At 43.5% G+C, this 6,097-nt stretch overlaps 1 pseudogene; it reads right to left on the bottom strand.

The window, feature by feature from the left end:
• Positions 1–1,350: 1,350 nt before the first annotated feature.
• LOC122690410 overlaps positions 1,351–6,097 on the bottom strand; it is a 72,991-nt pseudogene continuing 68,244 nt past the window's right edge.

Raw genomic sequence — 6,097 nt, 5'->3', positions numbered from 1 at the left:
CCTATAGCAATTATTATTTATAAGATTAAAGAAGAACTGTCTTCTAATTTTGAGTGATCTTATGGAAAAGTTAGATCCTGATTATTTGGAATATGTATGTAGCTGATGATGGAAAGTCATGTCTATGATAAAATTCTTAACTGCTTCTACAACCAAACTAATATTGTATGCCTCTAAATCCTTCTAAATAAAAGTTTCCAAATGGAAAAAGACATATTCTCTACCTCACTGTTACAGAGCTCATTACACATTTATTAATATTTTAACAAATTAAAGGTAAGTGTTCTGAAATCTTGGTGAATACCCTCTTTTTCTCTTTTGTGTGTTACTTTAAAGGGTCTATATAACATATTTTACATTTTGTTATAGGGTTAGTTAATATCAAATAAAGATTGTTCCAAAGATGCATAAGCAAATGTATTGTTCTATATCAAAAGACAAAGCCTTGAAAAATGTCATCTCATGTTCACATGATGATTTAACAAGGTGACTTATACTTTATTAAAATGTAATGAATAAAGGATTTTCCTGTTTTTAAAAAAGTAGCATAAAGTTGCCTGTTTACTGTCACAAAGATAATAAAACATTTTTTTTCCGATGTATAGTTTAATGTGTTTCTTTAGTCATTTTTTGTTTTCATATAAACCACAGAATATATTTAATTCAAATTAAACATGAAACTAGAATAACATTCAGTCCTTGTCAATTAGCATTTACTTTTTTTTTAAAGAACAGTACATTTCTGTCTACATTCTGGCAATCCAGCAAAGCATAAGGCAATCCAGTTTGCTGAGGTGATGGATCCAGTGGTCACCCCCAATGTTTGTGGTTCTGAGGGGTTGGGGAGGCACAGACCATGCTTCACACAAAATGATTCTGCAGCACATGTGAAGGAGACAAAACTCCCTTGTGATACAGGAGAATGAAAGTCCAGGTAGCAGGAAGTAGAGTGTAATGGATGTACTTTGTTAAATAGTCTTCTTTCTTCTTCACTGCTCTTCCTTCATTCCAAGTTGCCAATGGTGCCACCTGCATGAACAGCAGTGACAAAAGCACATCTTGGCAATGATACTCTTTCTGCTGTAAGTACCTCTTAAAAAAAATGGGGTGGGGGAGGGGACACGATTCTTTCCCATGTAAAGAAAGCCAGCTTCTTCAAGACAGATCACCCCGCTTTAAGTGTCAGCCTCTGCTCTCTCCTAGAGCTGTGAAAGGCCAAGTCTCGCCTTATGAGGCCTTTTTTTCCCTTCACTGAAAGCTTCTCACTGTTTCGTCTGGAAAGATTAACGTCTGCCTGTCCCTGCTACACTCGCCAGGGTGGAAGGTGTCAAGGGTGGGGCGTGGCTGCCTTCACAGAGCTGTGCTTTCTGTATCATTGTCCATATCCCACAGAATGCGGCCCAGCAGGTCTCTGCTGGCTGAGTCTGAATACATTTCAGGAAAGACACTGCGAAACGGTTCTGAAAACCTAGAATTGGCATCATTGAATATTCTAATTTCAGTTCTTACTGAATATGGCAGGTCATACATCTGTGATTATTTTTGGAGGCGGTGAGAACTGCGATGATGAGGTTGCCATCCCCGATGGGATGGGTGGCAGGAGGATGAGGGGGCGGGGCTGGGGACGTTGGGCCAGTTCCCTGGCTTTGGAACCGGTTTAGGTCTCGGTAAGGTTCCAGCGTGTTGCTGTGCGGTCTCGGAGTTACTCACGGCCTGGCTCAGATTCTGTTTTCCGAGGGGCAGGGTGCTGGGGGGTGTCGGTGTCTGGGAAGGGGTGTAGGACAACTGCTGGAGTCCAGGTTCACTGGGCGCCCCAGGGATGGGTGGGCCCTGCTGCTGCGGAGTTTGGTGAGCGCGGCCGGCGGTGTGGCCTGCATGGGGGTCTGTGGCGGCAGGTGGTTGGGGGCTTGGATCAGAAACAGGCTGCTGAAGTACCTCGGAGGTGCGAAGAGCTGCGAGGTGGCACAGATCTGGCCTTGGGCCTGGCCTGGGGACTGAGTAGGGGGAGAAGGGCTTCAGGTAGACTGCTTTGGTGACTGGCTGGGTGGATGCTGAGATGTTTCTGGAAAACTCTAGCCCCCAGGATGGCTGGGAGGCCGGTTTCCTGGTTTCAGGAGCAGGTGTTTGTTGTTGTTGTTGTTTGTTTGTTTTTAATAACAGTTTGGCTCACACTGTGTGGGCTCAGGCTGGTGGAATTTGTGCGCGGGGGGAGGGGAGGCACAGAGAGCTGATGGGAGCCGGCAACTGACTGGGCCCGGGGTGGGGGTTGGGGGTGAATAGAGTCTGACTGCTGTTTCTCCCTGGTGCAGGTGTATCGGCAGAGTCCTTGGGCTTTGCAGGACTGCTGTCGCCCGGGCTGGGCCCCTGCCCCAGTATGCCCTCAGAGGAGGGGCCAGTCCCACCCCCTGTACTGCTTTAGGCCCTAGAGCTCTGGGGAGGAGGCTTTGGGCCCACTGGAGCCAAGTGCTGCCATCTGTAGTCCAGAGTAGCAGCTGAAAAGAAGGGAATGAATGCTTTCTATTTAGAGTTCCACCCTGCCAGTGGGCCTGGAAGTCCATAAGCTTCACACCAAAGCTCTCCTTCTTCACCAGGTCCGCCTCCATCACCACCATGCTGGCAGGCCACTTCCTTTCCAGGGTCCCTGAGTCGACAGGGTTATTTCCAGTGTGGGATGAGTGACTGGAATTTGGGGTGGTGAGAGGTACAAACGCTTCTGACATGTTAAATTCCACCTCTTTGGGGAATAACCAGGTGACACATTGAATGCTGGGTTTGATGACCACAACCACATGGATGGATGTGGCTGCTGCCATCTCGGGAAGTGTTCCTTCATTTTTGGCCCATAAGAAGTTAGTGCCTAACACGATTGCAAGGCTGCTGAGAGTCATTTTATTAATGTCACTGGTCTGAACAAGTTTTGCAAGGAACTTGTTTAAATACCTAAAGTTAACAAAATTTTGTGGTGGCAACTTCTGACATGTTCTCCACAAATCCTGAAGTTTTTGTCTTGATCCTGTACACTTGCAATTTGCGTCCTTTCTTCATACGGATTAAAAGTCATCAAAGGTTCAGGCAGTTCCTGTAAGTAGAACACCTGCTGCAGTGTTGTGGGGGGCGGGGGAGGGGTGCGGAGTTGAATTCATCCAGGTGAGAAGTAGAACAGTCTAGAGCAGCTTTCAGTTTCCTTAACTTCGAGGCCCCAACCCCAGTTCAGGAAAGTTTCCTCCTCCTTCTCGCCTGTCTGCAGCAATAGCATCAGGCAACCCTCAAGGTGCAGCACATCTCACCACTGCCCTGCTTCAGGTGTTCTTGAAAGACGTCCCAAAGGTGGACTTCTCCACCCACTTATCTTGATGGGCTTGCAACTCGTGAAGGACCTTTTCTAAGACTGCTAATGCTTTTCTATGGTAATCTGCTTGAGCTTCTAATAAGGTAACAAAGAATTTGCTGTACTCCCCTTCTTTGACCATAAAGTTGTACATGTCCACTGCAAGCTGATCCTTGTACTCTTCTACTTTATTTCCAACTTCATTCATTTCTTCCTTTAGGTCATCTATTTTTGGTGGAAGCCCCTGCAAGTTGGTTCCTGAAAATTTGTGAGCCTGGTGCTACCTGGTTCTGACCAAGTCCCAGTCTAACACCTGTTTGGCTAGCTGCTTCCTCTGTTTCTGGATTTCGGGAATCTCCATCTCTGCTATGCTGTGCAGGGGGTCCACAATCTCCTTCTTGACAAAGACTTCATGCTGAGAAAGTTCTAGAGCCAGATGATTCTCAGCATATCCACACCTCTCCAGAATCTTCCCCAGGAGAGAGTCTTCTAGCTGAGTTGATGCTTCCTGCATATTCTGAGTTAGAGTTCTCAGAGGGAGTTTTTTGCTTCTCTTCTTGGCTGGAAGCAGGCCATGAGGTACTTCTGGAAATGGTGACACATGGAGTGCACCATATCTAGGCATCGCTAGATCTGTAACAGATCTTTACTGAGGTCTTCTGTTTTCTCTTCTCTGCCCACAGTCTGGTTGACCAGCTGCTTCACATGGTTGAATTGCTTCTTCTTCTTCTTCTTTTTTTTTTTTTTGCTACTTTATTTTGTTAATTGAAGGATAATTGCTTTACAGATATTTGTGGTTTTCTGTCATACATCAACCAGAATCAGCCATAAGTAGACCCATGGCATGTCCCCTCCCTCCTGAGCCTCCCTCCCATTTCCCTCCCCATCCCACCCCTCTAGATTGTCAAAGAGCCCCTGATTGAGTTCCCTGAGTCATATAGAAAATTCCCATTGGCTATCTATTTAATATATGGTATTGTAAATTTTCATGTTAATCTATCCATATATCTCACCTTCTCCCTCCTCCCCTCCCCCCATGGCCACAGGTCTGTTCTCTATGTCTGTTTATCCCTTGCTTCCCTGAAAATAAATTAATCAGTATCATCTTTCTAGATTTCATATATACGTGTCAGTATACAGTAATTATATTTCTCTTTCTGACTTACTTCACGCAGTTATAATAGGCTCTAGGTTCGTCCACAGCTACATGCAAAAGAATGAAATTAGAACACTTCCTAATGCCATACACAAAGATAAAGTCAAAGTGGATTAAAGACCTAAATGTAAGACCAGAAACTATAAAACCCCTAGAGGAAAACATAGGCAGAACACTCAAAGACATAAAGCAAGATCTATTAACCACCTCCTAGAGTAATGGAAATAAAAATAAGTGGGACCTAATTAAACTTAAGAGTTTTTGCACAGCAAAGAAAACTACAAAAAAGGTGAAAAGACAACCCTCAGAATGGAAAAAAAAATAATAGTAAATGAAACATGCAAGCAGCTCATACAACTGAATACCAGAAAAACACACAACCCAATCAAAAAGTGGGAAAAAGACCTAAACAGACATTTCTCCAAAGAAGACATACAGATGGCTAACAAACCCATGAAAAGGTGTTCAACATCACTCATTATTAGAGAAATGCAAATGAAAACTACAATGAGATACCACTTCACACCAGTCAGAATGGCCATCATCAAAAAGTTTACAAACAATAAATGCTGGAGAGGGAGTGGAGAAAAGGGAACCCTCTTACATTGCTGGTGGGAATGTAAATTGACACGGCCACTATGGAAGACAGTATGGAGATTCCTTTAAAAAAACTAGGAATAAAACCACCATATGACCCAGCAAACCCACTCCTAGGCATAGACCCTGAGGAAACCCAAATTGAAAAAGAAACATGTACCCCAATGTTCATTGCAGTTCAATGCAGTTCACTCATTTACAATAGCTAGGGCATGGAAGCAACCTAGATGTCAATGGACAGATAAATGGATAAAGAAGCTGCAGTACAAATATACAATGAAATAGTACTCAGCCATAAAGAGGAACACATTTCAACTGCTTCTTCATGGTCACGCCTACATCCCTCCTCACTGCTTTCTAGGCCATGGCCCCACCCTAGCTGTTTTAGTTCCAGCAGCTCTGCCCTTGGGGTTGGCAGGTTGGGACTGGCTAGGAGAACCAGGCCCCTGGTGGTGCACTCTTTGGTCTTTCTGTAATGCCCAATTATTACATATCTGGCCACTTGCCCAGTCCCCATCTCTTCAAGAGAGATAAGCTTCATCTAAATTATTTCATCTGATTGGTGATTGTCATTTAAAATTTTATTGTTTCTTCTGTCTTGGGTATTCCTTTGGAAAAAGTGTATAGATTCATTGCAATTTCTAATGCATTATCTATAGATTATAAGATAAAATCAAGCATGTATATGCTGATACTTTTTAAATTGACCTGTCTTTATATTTAGCCTAGAGAAGGAAATGGCAACCCACTCCAGTATTTTTACCTGGAGAATTCCATGGACAGAGGAGCCTGGCAGGCTACAGTTCATGGAGTCACAAAGAGTTGGACATGACTGAGCAACTGTCACTCACTCACTCATTACATATCAGAAACATAACTTAGTTCCCTTATATAGTATCAATAACTGATTAGTATCTGCAAGTTTTTTTTTTTAATGTTTGTTTTTAAATTTTTGGTGATTTTTGTTTGTTTGTTTGCTTGCTTTACTTTTTCACATGCATAGAAACTTAATTACA

This window comes from Cervus elaphus, chromosome X, assembly GCF_910594005.1.
Source record: "Cervus elaphus chromosome X, mCerEla1.1, whole genome shotgun sequence".
Classification (NCBI taxonomy): domain Eukaryota; kingdom Metazoa; phylum Chordata; class Mammalia; order Artiodactyla; family Cervidae; genus Cervus; species Cervus elaphus.
This window is presented reverse-complemented; position numbering and strand designations above follow the sequence as displayed.